Here is a 23,448-nt window from a genome sequence, read left to right on the forward strand (position 1 = left end):
AGAAACCATATCAATGTTTTTACAGTATTATTTTATACTATTGCTTTTAATGTATGCACTTTACTTAGCTATAAGTATTGCAATAATATCGATCCATTTCTCTTGTATGAGAAAAGAGACTGATCAATAAATAACACCTTTTTATTGAACACGCCCGTCTCTTCCTTTTCTCTACAATCTGATGAGACTAAGAATGCACGTACTGACTGAGTAAAATAAATTGCCTTTTGTTCACACGACTCTCGAGATATACTCTTGATTAGGGGAGAGCAAAGTTGTCATGTTCTATGGTTGTCAGAAACTAGATCCCTTCTTGTCTAATCAGGGAAGTTAAGTCCTTCCTGAACATTCGAGAAAGTTTCTAGTGAACTCTGAGCTAGCTGGCAAACCCAAAACTTTAAGTCTAGTATCGACAGTAGTAGACCTAGTTAACGTCTGGTCTAGGCCTTTACTGCTGTAGGTATTATTCCAATGCGCAGAGCCTATTGGGATGATAGGAACTACACTACACTTGCTATCCAGATCAGCAGGAGTCTCAGAAGAGGAGGTGTGCTACTGGCTATTGGACAAACCATGCGACTCCCATGCTGAGCTATAGGAAGCAATATGAACTAGCGCTGAAATATTACATATTCTGCTACATGTGATGGAGGGGGTTGGGGGAACAGGTACAAGAGACACCTATTGGTCTTGGGCTTGACCCATCCAAGAGGGATATTGCACAAGCTTGGAAGGATCCCCGTGCTCCTTCTGTTTCGGTGTGGAAGAAGGGATTGGACTATTGCATGGGATTGGGGGGGGGGGGAGGGTTCCGGGGGAGTGGGAGGTTGGGGGGGTGAGGTGGGGGGGGGGGGGACTTCCACAATGTTCAGTTTTATATTGTTGCCTAATAAAATTATGTAAAGATTGCTAAGACAATGATGCCCTGTACCAATTGGCGACCTCCCCCGAAATGCGGGGTGTCGCATTATATGTGCAATTTATCAAATAAAATTTGTTTAAAAAAATATATATATATTACATAATCATACTTGGTTCGGGGCCTGGGGTCTGGGTAAAGTTTGATAACTCATCTAAGTTGAGCGTATGTGATGCATTTTGCCGGTTTGGCTGTTTGTACCCCTTTAGAAGATGCACCTGGTATCTGATGTATATATTGTTCAAATCTTTTTTACAGGTTTGATCGAACTGCCAGAAATTGCTGGACCAAGAATTGGGGGACTGTTTTAAGAAGTTTGATTGCGTCACCAATATTAAGAGGAGATGTTCTTAGCCGCACCGTGTATGCAGTTCCACAGACACACAAATGGCGTCGGTGACTAAGCAGTATAACCTGGTAACCTGGAATGTTCGGGTATGGGATCCATAAAAAAAAGACCTAGAATATTAGCCGACCTGCATAGGCGCCATGCCCACATTAGCTTTCTCCAAGGAACCCACCTGATTGCCACTGAGGCAACCAAATTGCCTAAGCTTGGGAGGGGCAAATTATTCTACGCTTCCTATTCGGCAGTTCATGGGGGGCAGCAAATTGGCTCTGGGATTGTGTGCCGTTTGAGATTCAGGACTCAAGGATAGACACACAGAGTCAATATGCGTTGGTGAAGGGTAACCTAGATGGAGAAGTGATACTGTTGGGGTGTATATTATAAATGCCTAATACAGACCATGATGACTTTTACACACACCTGTCGAACATACTAGCTGACCAGGCTCCTTAAACTTGGCCGCTCGGGGGAGATTTTAATGCGGTACTGGATGTCACACTCGATAGGTCACATCCCCCATTGCCAGGGACCGCACCGTCTCACCAAGCCTGACTGTTCAAACAGTGGGTGGAGGGCTGGGAATTTGATGTATGGCATAGTCGGAATGAAGACATGAGGGAATACTCTTTATTCACACCCACATGCGCTCCATACACAGTTGTAGCGGTGCATCAACAACCGCAGGTAATCAATGGCACCTATCTAGGTAAGGCCATATTGGATCACAATCCCCTGGAGATCTCACTAAACATGGGGCTGCGTGCCAGCTCCCATCCCCACATGGAGGCTCCAACTGTGTTTGCTGGAAGACGCCGTCTTTCAGGACACCCTAGCAACGGCCATAGACACATACTTCATAACCAATGATGGCACTGCTTCCTCATCTCTCGTAGAATTGGAGGTGTTCAAGGTGGTCCTTCAGGGCACTGCCATTAAATCAGTGGTAGGAGTCTGGAAAGTGATTCTACAGGATCTGAAAAAAGTAGGAGACTCCTAAGGGCCCCTTGAAAAGGTTGCGGACAACCTAGACACAGCACCCCAGTTGCAGGAAGCTAGAGTGCAGTACACAGAGTTACTGGAACGTTTCAGAGTGGCGGACTATCACCAATACACACACAGGGTACACGCAGGGGCGGACAGATCGGGTACGCTTCTGGCGTGTTGAATACGTTCAGACCTTTTTCTTTTTTTTTTATATTTATTTTTATTAATTATAACACAAGAGAAGAAATGTACATATCGGGTGTCATTTGCAGGAACATATTGCAATGGCGAACGGACAAATAATTTGAGGAAATACACAGCAGTTATAGGCATCTGAAAGTCAACAATGCCAGCTTAGAGCTGGGGCTAAACAACACAGTACAGATAACCTTAAGCAAACAGCATCGGAACCCGCCCGCCCAGAAGACAGGATAATAAAATCTAACATTCGACACCCAGATATGAGGAACTAAGCGGCTCAGGATAATATGCCACATCTCTTGTGAAGAAGGGAAAAGGGAAAAAGAAAGGCCATAGAACATAATAAAGGAAAAATAAAAAATAAAACCTCAGCCCCCCACCCTGCACCCCTGCAGATGGCTACGACCTAACCCCACTAGCAGCGTGCCAGTCGCCCACTAAACTAAACCCCAAGGAAGGGAAAAGATGGAGGAGGAAATGTCATACAATACAATACGAGCTCCCGGACTCCCCTCCCCCCGCCAAAAGCAGACAGCCCCTACCGTCGTACAAAGCGAATTAAAGCAGACTAATAAGCAAACAGATAGGGGAGTCACAGAAAAAGAGAAGACCTTCCCGCCCAACCTCCGGCACTTCAGAGGCAGCAAATCCCTTATCAAACATAGCCATTGTACCAAACCCAGACAATCAGACTTCCATCTGGCCCCTACGCTCACAGACACCACCCAGCAGAGCCAAAAGATAGTCACTGTACCGAACTTAGACAGTCAAATTCAGCCCTGGCCCTTACGATCCATCGCACAAACCCCATCCGGTAGGACCGACATAATAGCAAAAGAGTCAAAGCGTTGTAAAAAAAGAAGACCTATACTGCCGGAAAGGGTCAAAAAAGTTACGTCTCGAAGTCTCCCAGATACACGAAAGTCAGTCAAAAAAGTATGAAAGGAAGCCTCCAGAAGCGAAGGAAAAGATGAGTCCTGCGCGGGCGATGACTCTGCCGATCGTGCTGGTTGTCCAAGGGCTCCGGCAACATTCCGCTGCACTCGTGCATAGACAAATGGCACCAGGTCTTGATTATGCTCGGGGTTCTCCACTCGAGTTAGATCAAGCTTCGCGGGGGTCACCGTATGTTGCAGGTCTGACACAGGGCTGGAGTCCGGTCTCAAACACACAGTCTCGATGCTTACGGCCAATTTGTAGAAGATAGCCTCCATTTGCAAGGGAAGAGCCCCGATGGCGGCCATTACGGTCCCCAGTGATGGTCCACACATCGTCCGAACCATCGCTGCCATTACGGTCCCCAGTGATGGTCCACACATCGTCCGATCCATCGCTGTTTGCACGATAACAGAGCAGGTCCTTAACCCCGGAGGCCGGCTACTCCGGTGAAACAAACAGGAGCGGGATGGACGGAAGCGACGGGCGGCTTGTAGGCTTGGCACTCTTTACACTGTTGCCGCGAGCGGGGGCCCCACCCACAGACCCCGCGGGACGCTACAGGGTCCCCGGGACCTGGCCCCCCACCCACCTCAGCAAACTCGTCTCGTCGCCGTCTGTCTAGTATTCGCCGGGAACAGAAACCACCACCAGGATCGAAGAATAAATTTCACTCCGATGAGACCGGACTCCGCCAGGTACCCGCGGCCGATGTTGTTCAACTGAAACCCGGCTGGGTGGGTACTCGAGGCCCCGGCTTACACACTGGAGTAGGCCCAAAAATGAAAGACGGTGAAAAAGTCTGGGATTGCCCCCCTGGGCTCAGCAACGATTCAGACACCCGGGAGTCGGGCGTGAGGTCAGGATTAATTGCAGGATAGGTCCGCCAGCGACGGAGGTCGACGGAGCCGGGAGCTTATGCGGCCATCTTGGTTGCTAGCGTAGCTCCTCCCCCGTTCAGACCTTTTTCACCCATACCAATCCTAGCAGTTGAGGCCCCAGCCCGAGACGTGGTGATCAGGCAGCTCGAGATTAATACAGCATTCAAAGATTGCTACACGGAATTATATTCTGTGCACCCCTCTCCTCATCCCACAGAATTACTGAGGTTCCTTCAAGTAGCGGGTCTTCCGTGGGTGCAGGATGCGAACAGGGAAGACATTTCTGTTCCTATTACTGCAAACGAAATCATAGGGGCCCTAAAGGAACTGGCATGCAATACAACACGGAATTGTACTCTACATACGCTGCCCAATTGATCCCACATTTAGAAAAACTATATAACGCATACCTTCAGGCAGTTCATCTTCCCTTTTCCACCAAAGAAGCCCTAGTCCAATCCTTACTCAAACCGGGGAAGCCCTGTGGGAACTGTCCTCCTACCACCCACTATCATTATGGAACACAGAGTTTAAAATACTTGGCAGGATACTCCACCTGCAGGCTGCTTCCGCTGCTCCCTCGACTAATGCACACAGACCAGTGCAGGTGTGTGCCTCGTCAAATCACCTAATTGACTATCCGGCGCTTGTTCCAGATAATGGATGCTAGTCAGGACCTCTATCCCTAAGCTGGTTGTCTCTCACAAGATATCCACCATATGTTTGACCCCTTAGACTGGGACTACAAATTATGGCCCTGACCCATTTTTGGATACCCCAGAAGTACATCATGGGTCAAACTACTCTATACTGCTCTCATGACTCTGGCTCGAACAGGACCAAACATATCCCAATCATATGTGGTATGGAGTGATACCAGGCAAGGATGCTCCCTCTCTCCACTTCTTTTTATACTGACAGTTGAACCAATAGCGCAGAGAAAAAGACAAGTGGGGGGGCATAGGGGGTTCCTCGTAGACAATACAGTCAAAACAATTTCGCTTTATGCAGGTGAAGGGATTTTGTACTTCAAAGATATCCAAGAGACCCTGGTAGAGATGGCCGATTTGCTATACACCTTCTGGACCCTTTCTGGCCTCTGCATTAATGCAGACAAATCTTGTGCGCACTCCTTCGTGCTCCACATGCTGTGGGCCTGCCCACAGATCTCGGACTATTAGGCTGGGGTGGCTGGTGCACTGAGAGAGGTCTCAGGCCAAGCCAGCTAGGATAACATTGAACACTGCATACTGGGATCGCCAATTGGACCTAGAGGTTCAGAAGTCGTGGCGCGATTCATAAAACTGGCATTATTGTTGCTGAAACATCTTCTCATTGGACAGTGGAAGTCCCCATTGGCCCCTAAACTAGCAGACTGGCAGGAGGAGGTTCACCGGTGGGGCCTAGCCGAAAGGTTAGCTTCAGGCAGGAAGAATATAGGGGGCTTTGTAAATCACCACTCTCTATGTAATAGGATATGTTACTAGAAAGCTTTAAAGCACACGTCCCTGAGCACAGAGGGGTTGCTGGCCCTCAATGAGATGGTACACATTATCCAGCATGAATTATGCCTCTGGGGATCTATATGGGGGAAGGCTCCAGCACCACAGTTTTTTCACTGGGTTTGTAATAGTACTGCAATGCACCTGCATAGATACTCCCCTCCTCCCGATAGGAGAGATGACTCCCTGGTGACACAGAGTGTTTTAGTTTGGTTTGGGATCTGGGTGGGGGCAGTTTGCATCAATTGATTTGTAGAGTTTTGTTTTTTCATCCACTGTATTTGTTGTGTCGCGGAAGAACATGGAGGCTAATACCCACTGCATTTTTATATATTATTGACTGCTCTCCGTTATGTACATCTGCTAGATGGAAACCATCTTCCTGTAATATCTCCTGCTTGCTATGGTACAGAAAATGCAATATAGTTTGTGTTAACAAATAAAAAAGAATGCAAGAGTTAAAGCTCATGTATGGCTGACTGCCACGGGTTGATGGCATTGGGCAAATTGCTAGATAGACTCCTTCTTAACACCGATTTGTCTGTTCGCGCCAGTCAAAGATGATCTTGGGTCATTAAGTAAACATTCTCAATCTTTAGGGTTGATAGAAGAGGAGATCATTTGGAGGGGGAGCACTTTAATTTACTACAAAACTAAAGTCTTGATTCTACAAAACAAAAAAAGACAGCACAACCCTCATACCGCAAAAAAATTTTAAAAACGTATTCCAGCATGTTTAAATTAACAGACACATGGCGAACACCTTCCCCGCAGAAAGTAACTATGCAGGGAGACGCCTGTCTTGGCAAATGCAGGAGCACTGTAACAACACAATAACATGGATAAGTGTCGGGGGAGACGGGGGACAAGGCATGTAAGCTGAAGATGGTAGACATGTGAACTTTTCACTCTGCTCTAACCCACACATTATCCTACTTTGATCACTGCCTGAGAAAATCTAGATCGCACCTTTTGGGCACTTTGATCGGCCATGAAAGGGATGGCCACGGGTAAAGCCCCAGGCCCCAATGGCCTCCCAGCGAAATTCTACCCCACATACGCGAGTCAACTGGCCCTGAGACTAGAGGCACTCTATGCAGAGTCTTTGAGTTTAGGGGCCCTGCTGAATCTACGAGTAGGGCACTGTGGTATATCTGTATTGAAATTAAATTAAATGGGTTTTGTAAGGCGCATGGCTACTCGGAAGCATCTCAGCGCTAAGCGGAAAACCAGAGTGAGCAACTAGAAATTATGGGGAAAGCCAGGTTTTCAGATGCTTCAGAAAGATGGAATGGGAAGATTCCCTAGGGAGGTGAAGTGGGATAGCATTCCAAAGCTTGGCGGCATTGCATGAAAAAAGCCTGCCCCCACTTCTAGCTCTCTTGATTCTGGGTACTTCTACCAGATTAAGCGTGTCCATTCCAACCCCCGTCCATGCTCAACATGGATTTGACTTTCTTAGCAAGGTCGTGGCCTCCCGACAGTTCCCCCCACATGCCGGCATAGGTCCATAGAGGCCAAAATGGCTTCATCCCAGTCCACAGTACGTCCCTTAACCTTTGGCAACTCTACCATTTATTATATAAACCTGTAGTACAGTCCTTACCATGGGCAATGTGGATGTTGATTGACCTTGAAAAGGCCTTCAACACTGTTTGATGGAAATTCCATATTACGCATGACTGCAGTGAGGGCGTGGTAGGGATTAAATGGGTCACTACTATACACCAACCTCACTGTAATAGTCAGATCATATCGATGGGAAATTGTTGAACCAGTCCTATTTAGGAGCACAAGGCAGGGATGCCAGTTATCACCGCTCCTCTTTGCCCTAGCCACCAAGTAATTGGCAGACCCATTCCATCGTGAAGGTAGGAATGGTGGCATAGTTGTAGATGGCCACAAACATTTAATTTCACTCTTTGCAGTCAACCTTTTCTTTTCCCTCACAGATGGCGCAACAGGTGCCTCGGACGCAATCAGGCGACTGGATTAATTTGGGTCTTTTCGGACTTCCGAATCAATAAGGCCAAAACCTGTCTCTTTCCAATAACACCAGGGACCCAACAGCAATTGAACTCCCCTTCAGGTCTACTCTAGTCGCCCTCGTAGTTTAAGTACTTTAGCATTTGGATATATCCCACTTTGGATGAACTGCCAGAGGGCAACCTCAGGGGAGCGCTACGCTCTCTGGGTCTAGTGTACCCTTTTAGCAATCATTGCGACTTCCCATTATGGCCCGGATAGCCATCTCTAAGATGGTGATGCTTCCTTGCTTACTATATTTCTTCATGAATCTCACAACCAGAGTACTGGTCACCTGGTTTCAGCAACTTGATAGTGTGCTGCGCAAACTGATGTGGGATGGAGGCCGACAGTCTCTCTTGCAGTGCTGTGACACCCTCCGGACGAGGATGAGCTGGGAGCCCCCTACTTTGAAATTATATTTTCTGGCAGACAAACTGCACTAGGTGAGCAGATGGCTTGCAGAGGCGACACGGGACGAGTTGGACCTGTGAGGATTGAAGCCTTAAGAGGGAATGCTGTTGGCGAAACTTTCTTGGACGGATGGTGGCTATCCCACAGCGTAACATCCTATTGATAACGGCTCTGGTCTGCTGGTGTCGCTATTTGGTGAAGACCAAGGGAGTACCCCTCTAATCCCCACCCTACCACTGGTGGGATTGCCACATGGGGATCCCATCTCTCCATGTAAAGTGCCACAGCTGTCGGCCTGGACAGAGACCAGACTTGTGCCGGTCGGGGATGGCTACCAGTTAGGCGTTCTGGCCCCTTTAGATGATATGGTGGCTCAGCACAACATACCCCCGGGGAAATTCCTGACATATGAGGCACTGGTAATTCTCCAATTATTACTCTCCATGAGAACAGCAGGACACCTGGTTTAAAAGAGCATTCAAAACAATGGTTATGAATAACCCTGGTGAAGCTGAAAACCCGGTGGTAGGGGGTGATGGCTGTGAAACTCCTGACCAGGAATGGAGCAAGATTTTGAAATACCATAAGACAGTGCCATGAAGCAAGCAGCAAAAATAAATTCAATTTAATTACATCCACATGACGTTTTTGACCCCTCACAGACTCCAGGTCATATATGGGGGACACTTTTGTCAAATATCCTGAAGCTGCCCCACCCTCCAATAATATTGGAATGAGGTGCTACACAGACTTCACACCACACTGGGCCGCACGCTCCCCTACACAAATGAAACCTGCCTCCTGGAGAGGTTCCCCAGGCCTAAACGCTGAAAAATAGGTTCTAGATTTTTAGACCTGGGACTTATTCTAACCAGTAGACGAACAGCAATGGCATGGAAATCCATAACGGGACCTATACTAGAGACATGGGTGGGAGACTACTCCCGTTGGGTCTGAGCAGAGGAGAGAGCAATGCAGAGGGAGGATGCCCGAGGGGTGAGGGGACGTCCTATAGCTGCTTTGTGGACCGAAATATTGCAGATTTGGTAACAACCTGAGAGGGAGACAGAATCTGGGTTGGACAGGCAGACTGAACGGGTGGCTGGTGACCAGAACGAGGACCCAGAGGACAACTAAGGCGTTGTTGGCGAATTAACAGAATTAGGCCCTCCCTCACACCACACCAAATTACACCCCCCTTCTGTTGTGAACCCCCTGCCTGCTTAAGTGCCCCATCCACCCACCCCCCTGGATGTGGAGATTATACCTCTGATTGGACCGGAGCCCTTCACCAGCACACAGCCTTCAACGATACATCACCGCCTTTTACACTTTTTCTCCGTACCGACAATCACCACATAGTAGATAAGCTTCCTGGTTTTCAATTTTTCTTTCCTTTTTACAGTAAAAGTAGATTTTCCTGTCCCTCCCACCCAGCCCCCCCCCCCCACCCCATCCTGAACAGTTGCTCTAATGGCCTCAAGGGCAGAACCCACACTGCATCACCACAGAAACATTGCAGAGGGTGTAATGATGAACGAAGATTTGAAAGAGGTAGAAAGAGAACAATATACTTTCCTAGGCTAAAACGCAGATATCCCAGACCCATAAAAGTTATTCTTGAGAAGGATTGTGTACCAATAAACTACCTGTAGATTTATATATTGTAACTGATGGATTGTTTAATATAATTGCCAAGACCGGCAGGAGGCAAGATATTATGTTCCTATAACCATGTTTGTTATTATTACTGAAAATGCTAATAAACATATGTTTAAAAAAAAAATAATAATAAATATGGTTAAGTGGCCTAAGACAGGCGCCACTATTACTTCTGAGGGGGAGATTAGTAAGATTTTTCTGGAATACTTTAACATATATAGCATCTCTAACGATGTAGATGGATGTTTTTTTAAAGGATATTTTACTTACAGTTTTATCTAAGGATGACCGAGTCTTTATGGACAACCTATTTACTTTCCAAGAACTGGAAGAAGTAGTCAAGAGCATTACTTGGGGGTGAAGGGGGGAGGGTGGGGGGGGGGGAGCAGATAGATTCCCAACCAAGTTCTAAAAAGCGTTTGGGGCTCTTTTAAAGCTTTTGTTACTGGAGGTGACTAACTTTATATTAAAAGGTGGGTCACCCACCCCACCCCACAATCAGGGTAATCTGATGTGCTTTTTAAAAAAAGACAAAGATGCTTTAGACCTTAATTCTCATCACCGTATTACAATGCTTAATGCAGACTGTAAAATTGTAATTAAATTATTTGCAAATAGGCTGAATACATTGGCCTTGAAGCGGATGCATTAAGACCAGAACGGGCCTGTTGCAGGGGGGCAGCTTTACACCCATACTAACTATCTAATTGAGGCCATAGATATATGTGTACTAAACCGATTCCTGCAGCTATTTTTCTTTTAGAGGCCCAAAAGGGGTTCAATCTTGATGTCTGGGAAACGCTCTTTTCGATTCTTGAGCAATTTGGTTTTTCTTCTCAGACCATAGAATTCATAACAAGAATGTATTCTAACACCAATGCTAACCCAATCTTGAATGCATCCATAAGTGCCATTTTTAAGTACTAGGAGGCACTACGCAGGGATGCTCCCGTTCTTTTTGCCTATTTTATCAGGCCCCTAGCACAGGCTATCAGACAAGATGTTGATATTAAGGCAACTTTGCCTCAAATGTCCAAAGTCAAATTATATGCAGATGAAGTAATGTTAATATTGGAACCAGAGAGCCAAGTAATAAAGAGGGTGTTTGAGATCTTTACGTCTTTTAATATCTTAAGGGGGTATAACATCAGGAAACCTAAGATTGAGATTATTCTTGGTCACTGCCAGAGGGAGAAATTGTTGCTGGAGTTCAGAGCTGATGCATAGACCCGACAAAACGTTACTTGGGAGTTTGTTGCAGAAGACTTAAGTGGGTTGTACAATACAAATTACAAGCCCCTTTTGAATAAAGTGAAAGCATTGCTAGAGAAGTGAATGCCATTACCTCTTACGCTTTTGGGAAGGGTTGCTCATCTAAAATTGACAGTGCTTCCATTATTTACTTTTTTGTTTGCTGCTGCTCCCTGTATTCTGTACTCCTGATTTTTGTAAATAAGCCGAATCTATGATCTTGTCATTTTAATGGACTAGAGGCAGCCCGAGAATATCTTTAGAAAGCTTATATAGGAATACAGGGAAAAGGTTGTTATCCCTCCCTAACTTGAGATCATATTATTTTGCTCACCGTGCACAGTTAGTTTTTAGATTTAGAAAACCTTGCCCGCTGCTTAACCATCTTCATAATGATTTTATGGACATAATGACCTCACAAAACCGAATTCCTGATCCCCTATGCTAGTCTAAATCTCCTAAAAAAGTTAGGTACAGGACTGTATAGTTTTTATTAGAAAAAAAGCACAATTAAAAAAAAAACTATAGTCTTTCATACATAAATTCAGAGTAGATTATTGGGCGTATCGAATGGGGGAAGCAAGATAATAATGGATTAAAACGTTGCCAAAAGCTGTCAAATCAATGGGTTTGTAAAACTAGATGATTTCCTGGTCTGTGACAAATCGATAACTTGGGAGGAAATAGAAGTTTATGTCACCAGCAATAAAATCTGGCTCCATAGGGCATATAGGGTCTTTAACAGACATTTGCAGTGTATAGATCCCAAAGCCCTAGTCGAAAAAAGAGGCTTAGCTGGTAATTTAATTAGCATCCCTCAGAAGAGATAGGTTGGAGATTGGTACAAATATCTGCAATTATGTGATACGGTAGAGGTTTTTGGCAGGATCTCTGCTAAATGGCTTAAGGAGGAAGGTTTAATATTGTCACAAAATATTTGGCAATAAGTCAATTAACTAAATTTCAACACTCGGAGGATCACAAGCTATCGCAAAATGCAATTTTTCTCGCAATCGCTCATCTTCTGGACACCCCAATTTTTTAACAGAATTTGTAAAGATTATCCAGACCAATGCTTTAGATGTGATTTAATAGACAATGGCAATTGGTACCACACAATCTGGCACTGTTCTAAACTAAATAATTTCAGGAGTAGTATATTCAGGGTTTTGGAAGGTGAATTGCAGCTTGAGATCCAGCAGAACCCTTTACTTGATCTTTTGAGCTTTTGCCACATGCCATGGATAGCGAAGGGAAGCCAGAAGACAATATTTATCTCAATGCTGGTGACCAGATCGATACTTTTACAGAACTGGAGGTCTAAAATGTTTCCATCCTTCGCTGACTGGTTGTGGAAAAATTTGTGTTAGGGGTAGAGAGAGAATGTATGTGGGGAGGGTCAGGCGATCTAAACAATTTCATGAATTATGGGGTTGTTTTATGGTCTCTGCAAAGAAAAACAGTACTGTAGGGCTTTAGTAGCAACGGAAAGCTATGTATTTATTATGCCTTTGCTTTGAAACTGCACTATTTATTATCTATTCCTGTGCCAAGATGTCTTTACATTTGATGCTTTGTATGTTTTTCATTGCACCTCCGGATAAAAAATTCAAAAATCATAGTGGGGAGCACTTTAAATTTCAAGTAAGTCCATAGGGTTGCATCATCTATATAATGACCCAGGGCGGCGATAACTTAACTCTATAGATTTAAATGGCTGGAGACTTGGCAGGCCTTCAGGAGGCATTGTAGAGGTGGGTGGAAACGACCTGTTTATCAGGCAAGAGGGCAGGCTGTAGGAGAAATCCAGCTGCTCTTTTCCACATTAACTCCAGACCGGTGTAAGGCACATGTGCTTTAAGAACTGCAGCTATGGTTTATTAGTTGGGGGTATAGGAGGACTCAGAAGAGGTTACAGAGTTAAGGCAGACTTGCTTATTTCTTCATGGTGCAGATGGATGCAGTACATTCCTGCAGATTACCGCATACAACATGCACTAGATGCCTAGGGGAGGATGGTGATTTTTATCATATGGTTTGGTAGTGTCCCATTATTCTGCGCTACTGGCAGTACATATTTACGACCCTGTCAGCAGTATTGGGCATGAGCCCAAAGGCCTCCTCCAGGGTCAAGCCGCTTGACCTTGTGGACGAGTTGGGGGGAGGGGCAAAGAGGAGACTGCATTCTGGTGGGTTTGGGTACATTACTTGCTAAGAGAGGCCTAGCTAAATATTGGAAATCACGAGAGGATCCACCATTGAGGTAATGGTGGGAAAGCATGGACTGATCTGCAAAGCTGGAGGAGCCTTCTTACCCTGGCTGAGGATGCCCCAAGAAACATCAGACTTTATGGGGAAAAACGGTAGCGTACTACAATCTTGGCACCACAAAGGTATGCACTCAAGGAGGTGTGGCGGTTGGATAAGTGCAGCTGCAGCTACTGAGACCTCTAAAATTGGGTTGCATTATCAGTTATTGCTGTGCTTTATCAAAACGAATAGGGTTATCAAAATTCACTGCTAGCGTTTTTGCTGCTGTTTTCTGAAGAATTGTGAAAGACCCTTTACTTTCTTAACCATAAATCGCTTTTAATATAAAAACACAGAACACCCTGCCCTTGATTTTATGGTTTCAAAAAAGAGTGCTCCTTATCTACGCATTTAGAATGTGGTAGCATTACCAAGCCATGAATACACACATTACATGTAACAATTGTATGTAAAATCCTCTATTTGAATCCATTTTTCCCGATCTTTTCATGCAGGGAGAACCTCCACAACCCACACCCAACACCCACCTCTTTCAATTCAGGCTCGCTTAGGTATTAAACCCAGGTCTAAGTTTTGGCCCTGCCACTTTTAAAATCCACCAGCCGCCACTACAAACAATCCATCTACCCTCGCCAGATCCATCTGTGCCTCAATTCACAAAAAAAGAACACCACCATCGACCTCTTCCTCCATGTTAAAATACAGAAGATACTACAAGATCTCAACGACATACTCCACTCCCTCAAAACCACTTCTTATGAAAATTATATCTTACCCTTCCCCTTCAACAAATCCCAGTCAGGGGATACTCTCTCACCCTTGCTCCTTCCATTGTCAATGCCTCCCACACTCAAGCCATCGTCCAGAAGCTCTCGAGCCAAGACAGATCCTACCAATCCTAAAGGTACATAAACTAAAGCCTGATGACCATGCCAGCTACCAGTCCACTCAATTACTATCTTCTGCAAGATCAGTGAAAAAGTAGTCAATATTCATCTCCAAGACAAAATTAATGCTAACCATCTCCTGCATGACTGCCAGTCTGGTTTCAGATCAAGCTGCAGGGGAGATCACTACCTTACACATCATAGACAATGCCCTCTTGACTACCGATGAAGAGAACCCCTGCCTTCTGCTACTGCTTGACCTCTCAAATGCCTACGACACAGTTGTCTATTCCACCCTCATTACCAGCCTGGAATCTCGAATAGAATTCACCAAAAACGCCCTCAACTGTTTCTCCTCCTACCTTTCCAACCAACACTAGTTTGCTCACATGGGTGCCAGGTACCATTACACATTCAGACACACGAGACTGAGAACTCAAAAGAGATGTCACACAGGGCACTGGAAAAAGTGCATGCTAAATTCATCAGTGATGTGCACAGCGCCAGCCACTAAAGGATCAGCACAATACAGCACATTTTTGGTTAAACAGTAGCAAAGCACAAGTTACTTACCTTCGGTAACGATATATCTGTAAGAAACAGTAGTTATTGTTAGATTCCTTACCTTAGAATATCCCCAGGCGTCAGGCTGGATCCGGAAAGTTTTCGTCAGCAGTACCCTTGCGCGTCGGTAGATGTCGTCTGTGGCTCCGCGTCCGTCGTCGGAGTCGTGATCGTCGGGATGACGTCTGAGTACTTAGATGCCGCCCTTGTGCGCTGACGTCAGTTCTGTACTTAGCAGAGCCATGATAGAAACCGACACTGGTGCCATGAAACTAGGGCCCTCAAAGGGAGATACCTTAACCCTAGATATCAGTTTGCAGAACGGGGAGGATGGGTGGGGCGGTAAGGAATCTAACACCAACTACTGTTTCTTACAGATATATTGTTACCGAAGGTAAGTAACTTGTGCATCTGAAAGAAACAGGTTAGTGTTAGATGCCTTACCTTAGAATAGATACCCCAGCAATGTCAACCCCGGTGGTGGGTCTACGAACCAAGATCACACCAGAAAGTCCTGGAGAACGGAATGGCCAAAAAAGCCATCTCTCCGGACTTGGCTGTCCAGGCAGTAGTGCGCAGCGAGGCCCACGTAGCTGCCTGACAGTGGAAAGGGCATGCAGCCCCACAGGAGGCTCCTTTTTCGCCAAAAAATAGGAAACCTTGATGCACAACACGACCCACCGAGAGATGGTCCGCTTGTGCACCGCCCGTCCCTTCTTAGCGCCCACATAACGAACAAAGAGCTGGTCGTCCACCAGGAACTGGCGTGTCCGGTCTAGATAGAAGGAGAGCGCACGTTTTGGGTCCAGGCGGTGGAGTCTCTCTTCCTAGGGATGCGGAGGTGGAAAGAAGGTGGGCAAGGTGATGGACTGCCCGATATGAAAGGCTGTGACCACCTTGGGCAGGAAAGAAGGACGAGTCCTCAGAACGACGTTGTCCGGATGGCCAGAGGAAAGGAGGTTTAGAAGAAAGAGCCTGGAGCTCACTCACTCTCCTGGCAGAGGTGACGGGAACCAGAAATGCAGTTTTAAGAGTTAGAAGATGTAGACTACAGTCTTGAAGTGGCTCAAAGCGAGCGCACATCAGATAAGTCAGTACAAGGTTCAAGTCCCACTGAGGCATCACGAAAGGAACAGGAGGAAACATGTGTGTGATGCCTTTCAAGAATCTATTTGCAACAGGGGACTTGAAAAGAGAAGGCTGATCAGGAAGCCTCAAGAAGGCTGATATGGCCGAGAGGTAGCCCTTGATAGTGCCCAGAGGAGAGCCCTGCTGGGCAAGAGAAAGAAGATAGAGGAGAACCTCTGAAAGGGGGGCAGAGAGTGGATCCACAGCCTTTGCCGTGCACCATGCAACAAATTTGTTCCACCTGTAGGCGTATACCGATTTTGTGGAGGGACGTCTGGGTGCTAAAATCACATTACAGACTTCACAACTTTCGCTGCTCAATCTCCACGCATGTAGGTGGAGACTGGACAGTTTGGGGTGGAGGACCGTCCCCTGCTGCTGCGACATAAGGTCCTCCTGAAGAGGCAGACAAATCGGGGGATCGACTGACATGCTGAGTAGCTCGGGATACCAGTATCTTTGTGCCCAGTCCGGAGTCACAAGGATGACTTAGGCCCGGTCTCGCCTGATCTTCTTCAGCACTCTTGGCAGAAGTGGTATAAGCGGAAAAGCGTACAACAGACCGCAGCTCCACTCGCGACAAAAAGCGTCTCTGAGCGAGTGCCGCCTTGGAAATTCCAACGTGCAGAACTGATGACATTGCTTGTTCTGTTCGGTGGCGCATTGATCTAATCAAGGCTCTCCCAACTGCCGAAAGAGACCTTGCGCCACGTCAGAGTTCAGACTCCATTCGTGATCCATCATGCACCGGCGGCTGAGTTTTTCCGCCCTGGCGTTCAGGGAACCTGCCAGGTGTTGCACCACCAGGGTGACGCCCTGGTGTTTCAGCCATGTCCAGAGGTGCAGAGCCTCCTGACAAAGCGTCCACAACCCAAACCCGCCTTGTTTGTTGCAGTACCACATGGCGGTGGTGTTGTCCATGAACACCTGCACTACACTTCCCCAGACAGAGGGAAAGAATGCCTTCAGTGCCAGACGGATCGCCCACAGCTCCAGAAGGAAGATATGGAGCCGGGACTCCACCGGAGACCAGAGGCCTCTGATCTCCGCCTCTCCCTTGTGGCCCCCCCATCCCAGGAGGGACGCATCCGTCACTACTATGTGCTCCGGTTGGAGTAGGGAGAGGGATCTGCCACCGCTGCAACTGACTCGCAGAGCCCTCTGAGATCAGGCCATGGTCGACAGGTTGCCCTGATGCTGTGCCCACTGAAACTTTAGTTCCCACTGCAGAGCCTGCATCCGCCACCTGGTGTGATACACAAGAAGGATATAGGAGGCCATCAGCCCCAGGAGCCGCAGCGTCAACCTGACCGAAACTCGGGATAAAGGCTGAAAGATCGGAATCAGAGCCTGAATATCCCAAACCCGCTGTTCGGAGGGATAAACCCGAAACTGAGCCGAGTCCAGAACCGCTCCGATGAAAAGGAGCTTCTTAGAGGGGCACAGGTGCGACTGCTGTTTCTGGCCGCAGTGTCGGAAGGAGGGGCGAGGTTAAGGGGAGCCTGATACTGCCGTGAGTGATCGAGCGCTCTGCCGGGGAAGGCGCCTGCAGCGCCTAGTGAGGAGGCGGCAGCGGCCACTGCAGGAGGCTGTGCGCCAGTGGCGCGGTGCGGGCAGAAAAGCCTGGAAGAAGGGTCGAATCTGTGGCGGAGTATACACGCGGTGAAGCAAGGCAATGAGAGACGGTGAGGAGGAGGCTAAGGGGTTATCCCTCCGGGCGGAACAGCGGGCATATTGATTGCTGCAGCCCTGTGCGGACGTCTCCCCAGGCCATATGGGGACAGTGTGAACAGGCTGTGTTAAGGGTGAGGAGGTGCCCGGAATAGCTACACAAATTAAGGCAGGGGCACACGCCTTCTGGCACACAGAGATGAGATCAGATCAGCACTGGTGAGGACAGCAAGGTGGCACTGGCGCCATAGCCACCACGTGAGTGCCAATAAACGCTTGGGCAACGTGGGGGACAGCACATATGCCAGGAGGTGAGTGTGCAGGCACTGCAGCGAGGCGCGGGAGTGCCAGGACCAAGTGGGGTACTGAATGAAGGGCAGGCCCCCCTAGGAGCACATTGAAGAAGGACAGTGAGAAAAACGCAGTGAGGCTGCACCGCAGTTCACGGGAGGTCTCAACAAGACACGGTTCCAACGCAAGGCTCCAGCTCTAAGGCAAGATCTGTGGAGGGAATAGGGCACAGAGCAGGGAGTGGAGGTCGGCCACAGGGACCGTACCGCTCTGAGTGCAACAAGGGAAGGAATTGGGGCTCAGTGCAAGCTCGTTTTGGGCTGAGAGTGTGGCGGACTGGTGCGGCGGAGGTGTGCATTTCTACAATCAGCATGACCTGATTAAGGGCTGACGCTGGGAGTGGTAATTCAGCCCGGGCCTGAGGTGGCTGCTCACATCCCCCGCTGGTGCAGTGCGGAACGCAGGAGGAAGCATCATAGAAGGTGGGCACGGACACTGCGATGCGATGGGAAGGGGAGACAAGACGCAGGCAAAGCTTTCCTTTGAGCAGAAACGCTCTAAATCCCACGATGCTGCCACTTCGGAGACCCCGGGGACGCATCCGCCACTGGAGGAAGATCTGGGCACTGACATACGCAGCATGCCACTCTTCATGGAGAAAAGCCTGCAGTGTGGAATAGCTTCATTGGGCACGAAGATGGACGCCCTCACCTACAGGATGGATCGCATGGCCGAGCGCATGGACAAACATGCGGAGAGGCTGGACATGTCAGAAAGAGGAATAACGGAGGTGGAAGAGGCACAAACATCTTTAGATTCTGACCACAGACAACTGGGGAAAACTCTACAGGCGCTGCAAGACAAGACAGCGGACCTGGAGGCCCATTCCCGGAGGTGCAACCTGAGGATTACCGGTCTTCCCGAGACGACCCCCACAGGAAATATGGAGCTTTCTGTTGAGAAGCTGTCGAACACTTTGCTGGGGGATGGGGTATTCGCTGTTTTGTTTGTGGGGGAGAGAGCGCACCGCTCTTTAGGCCCAAAGCCACGACCTGGGACCCCTCCGCGACCAATAATCGCGAAGCTCCTCAACTACCGTGACAGAGACACGGCGCTCCGCATTGCAAGAGAGACGAAAACCTTGAGATTCGAGGGCTCGGACATTTCTCTATACCCGGACTTAACTATGCGGGGGCAGGGGGCCCGTAGGCACTTCGTGCCCTTGAAGAGACAACTCAGAGACCTAGGATTAGACTATGCAATGCTGTACCCAGCGAAGCTTAGGGTCAACAGGCAAGGGCGGTCACACATTTTTACTGATCCCAAAGCCCTACAGCAGGCGCTGAAAGGGTGGGCTAAGGAGCAGCGCAAGAGCCCAGAGCGGAACTCACAAGACGGGGCGGTGCGCCCTTCATTGCGGGAACAGGGCTGAAGAAGACCACTGGTAGCGGATAGGGAACAGGGGGTGGGGGGCACAGGGGGGGGGGAGGGGAGCGACGCATGTGGTGGGAGGACTATGCTAAAGGACTATGTGCTAGTGTGTATGAGAGTGCATACTAATTGGGTCAGATGCGGCGGTCACACCAGATGGGCTGCCGATTTAATTGAGAGAGATAGCCGATTCAGGATGCAGGGTTGCTATAGTATTGGAGCGGGTGTGAAAAGTGGCACGTGAGAAGCGCGAGATCTCCACAACCATTGGCGGGAGGGCACGCACACTGTATTTTACAAAAAAAAGAAAAGAAAAGAATGGTACTGGTGGAAAGCTGCAAAGAGATGCAGGACGTCGGGGGCAAGACAGGGCAGTTGAGGATGTGCTTATATTTTTTGTCAGTAGCGATTCGAGCGACCTCTGCCCACGTGCGCTATCGCTGAAGTAACTCTTAGGTGGGGGGGAGGGGATCACCCATTGAGAGTGCTGTTGGGTACAGGTGGGAGTATACAGGGGCTCCGCATGACCATGTTGAGGGGGGTCAGCTGTGGGTGGGGGGGGACCGGAGGTTCTGGGGGTGGGGTATTTTTGGAATGTTGTGGGGGGGTATAAGGTTTTAGGTTTATCATGCAACGCACACCACATTATCATGATGACAGCAGGACACTTTACTAGGCCACAGCTTACTAATGGCGACGGAGACTGAGAAACAGGAACTGCAGACAACAGATTCACTGAGGGCGGTGACTTGGAATGTTAGGGGGCTCAATGACTTCCGTAAAGTACATAAGGTGCTTAGCTACCTGACCAGACAACACATTGATATAGCACTTCTGCAGGAGACGCACCTTCCGCAAACGAGTAATATACTGCGGAGTAGGGGTTTGCTAGGGAACATCAACACGGCAGGATACACAACGCACGCCAGGAGTGTGCTAACCTGGATAAACCCCAAGTCTGACTTCTCGATTGAGTTACTAGACTCAGATCCCAATGGGCGTTATGTTGTTTCGAGATGTAAGGGCAGGGGATGCGAGCTGATCACGGTAAATGTGTATGGCTCCAACTATGACTGCCCTGAGTTTTTCACACAGTTAGCCACCGTGGCACGACGATACCAAACTGTGAAATTCTTATGGGGAGGGGACTTTAACTTGGTGAGAGACCAAACTTTGGACAGGTCGGCAGGCCCAAATAGGAGGCCGATAGCTGCTGCTAGGGAGCTAGAAGGAGTGATGACATGTTTGGACCTCGAGGATGTGTGGAGAGTGCGAAACCGGGGCCCCGGGGGTTACACACACTACTCCGCCTACCATAATATTCACATGCGGATAGACTATTGGCTGGCCTCAACGGAGTTAGTAGGGCAGGTCCGGTCTTGCGCAGTTTTGCCATGCACACTCTCGAATCACTAGCCGATTTTGTTGGTAATAGCTACTCCTAAGAAAACTTTGCCACTGTTCACTTGGACGTTCAGGGGGGAACTTGCAGAGGCAATAGAAACGTTCTTAGAAGTAAATATAGGCTCGGTGGATAGCTTTCAGACCGTGTGGGAGGTCTTTAAAATATATATACGTGGAGTGGCGAACATTCGGGGGTGCTTAAGGCAATAAGACAGAGTTTAACGGACCTAGAGCAGGAGTTGAAAAGTCTGGAAGAGCGGCAGATTGCCGAGGAGGATAGGGAACGAGGAGAGGAAATAAAAGCTCTACTTGAAGAATATCATGAAGCTGCAGACAGCGAGGTAAAACATATGGGCAAGTACGCCAAGGCACGTGTGTATGGCGAAGGGGATAGGCGGGGCCCAGAGTTAGCCCAAATTCTGAAGGCGAGACGGGGGAAAACACAGATACCACAGGTTAGATCGGCAGAGGGTGCAATGCTCACGGAAGAAGTGGACATAGCAGAACGATTTAGGAAATATTACGCAAAACTCTACACTTCGAGTTCGGTGGCCATGGAAGAAGAGATACAAGATTATTTAGAGCACATAGAATTGCCCTTTCGTCTCGAACGTTCACAGGGAATTTTTAGCGCTGCCTATTGAAAAAGATGAGATCCTCGAAGCTCTACCGAGCATGAAATCCGAAGTGCCCCGGGGGCTGATGGCCTAACCGTCAACTTTTACAAGGCCTTTATTGATGTCTTGCTCCCATATCTGGCTACCCTCTTCGACGATGTATGCACTACCGGTAGTGTGCCACGGTCTATGAGAGAAGCTATCTTGGTAGATATCCCCAAGGCAGGGAAGCCGGCTGAGGAATGTGGCTCGTATCGTCCATTGTCGCTCTTGAACGTGGACACTAAGTTATTCGCAAAGATTTTGGCGACCCGTTTGGCCCTTGCGGCACCGATATTAGTGGCGCCGGAACAAGCAGGATTCAAGCGGGATTCATTCCTAGCAGAAATCTCACCTATAATATACGCGCAGTGTTTGGCACCATGCAACATGTGAAACAGGACACCAAGGCCGTGGCGGTGTTCCTGGATATGGAAAAAGCATTTGATTCAGTGGAGTGGGCATTCATGGGACAGGTACTGACCAGGACGGGGCTGTGATCGGTCTTTGTACAGCTGATAGGCACACTATATGACAGGCCCACGGCTCGGATCTGAATAGGGAATTTAGTAACGGGTCAGTTCGCTATCAAGAGAGGCACCAGGCAGGGCTGCCCATTGTCCCCATTGCTATACGCCTTGGTTGCGGAACCTCTGGCGTGTGCACTCAGAGAATACCACGGACATGAGGGCATAGGGTTCCCATCGTACAGAATAGTGGTGTCCACGTATGCGGACGACACGTTGTTGTATGTGAGAAAACCGGAGAGTAACCAGTCAGCAATGCTCAGGGAGGTGGTGCACTTTGGTGCGTTATCAGGCCTGAAAGTTAACTGGGCTTAGTCCATAGTTTTCCCACTGATACCGGTCACGGATGAGTTTGTGATGGACTATCCGTTGCAATGATCGACGGACTCGGTCCGCTACTTAGGTATAAAGCTGCACACGGACCCAGAGATAATAATCAGGGAGAACTATGGTACTGTCATAAATAAGCTGGAGGACGATGTGGAGGTCTGGTGCAAACTTCCGTTGTCACTGATGGGAAGAATATCGGTGATGAAGATGGTGGTCTTACCCAGGCTAGTATTTCTGTTCACAAATATACCAATAGTATTGACTCTGCCCTTCTTTCAGAGGCTAAATCATTTGATGTTGAAATTAGCATGGGTAGGTAAGCAGGTGAGAGTCCTTACGCTGCCATACCATATGGGGGGCCTGGGAGCGCCGGATTTCGAGCTCTATTACAGAGCGGCCCAAGGCACGCACCTGCATGCATGGATACATGGGGACCCTGGGACCCCGTTCCTGAGAATGGAAACCCTAATTGCTACCCCGCTCCCACTACCGGCTACAATCTTTGACACCTTTGATCGCAGGGCTGGGTTTCTGGACTCCGTGAACGCTATCAGACATGCATGGCATAGTATATTGCAGCAACAGGGAGGAGCTTTACTGTATACGCCGGTTATGCCAATAGAATGGGCACTCTGGTTGGCCCTGTGCAGAGACAGGGGAGTCGTTAGCGCGTTGCAGAAGTTGAACATCAAAGTAGCTGGAGACCTATTTCAGGATGGAATTGCCAAAACCTGGGGCCAAGTAGAGGGGGAGGCAGGTGCAGGAACACTATTGCAACGCTTCCAATATCACAGGGTGCGGAGATCGATGTCAGCAATGTTTGGGGAAGATGTGTGCGAGCCGCCTGAAGTACCGGAATTGACATACGTCATCAAATCCACTTCCCCCTGCAAGATGTTCACTAGCGTTTATAAAATTGCAATGGCACACAGAGCAAACCAATACACGAAAGCTAGGCTGGCGTGGCAGCGTGACTCGCAGACCGCAATAGATGACAAGATGTGGCAGTATTGCTGTACAAGCACAAGGCGGGTTTCACTACACGGCAGGCACAGGCTCATATATTTCAAATTTGTCAATAGAGTCTATTATACACCAGAACGCCTGCATAGGTACGGGTTGCGGGAGGAAGCGACATGCGAGAGATGCCATGCACCTTCTGCG

At 48.3% G+C, this 23,448-nt stretch overlaps 1 protein-coding gene and 1 long non-coding RNA gene across 2 annotated transcripts in view; one reads left to right on the forward strand and one right to left on the reverse strand.

Moving 5' to 3' along the window:
• Window positions 1–23,448, reverse strand: part of LOC144826435 (transient receptor potential cation channel subfamily M member 7-like) — a 2,236,140-nt gene that overhangs the window by 2,191,295 nt on the left and 21,397 nt on the right. The gene's annotated exons all lie outside the window — the stretch shown is intronic.
• Window positions 1,182–23,448, forward strand: part of LOC144826438 (uncharacterized) — a 665,527-nt gene continuing 643,260 nt past the window's right edge. Inside the window, exon 1 of the long non-coding RNA XR_013609823.1 lies at window positions 1,182–1,354. This is a non-coding gene — a long non-coding RNA (uncharacterized LOC144826438). The remainder of the gene's footprint in view (window positions 1,355–23,448) is intronic.

This window comes from Lissotriton helveticus, chromosome 3_2 (assembly GCF_964261635.1).
Source record: "Lissotriton helveticus chromosome 3_2, aLisHel1.1, whole genome shotgun sequence".
Lineage (NCBI taxonomy): Eukaryota > Metazoa > Chordata > Amphibia > Caudata > Salamandridae > Lissotriton > Lissotriton helveticus.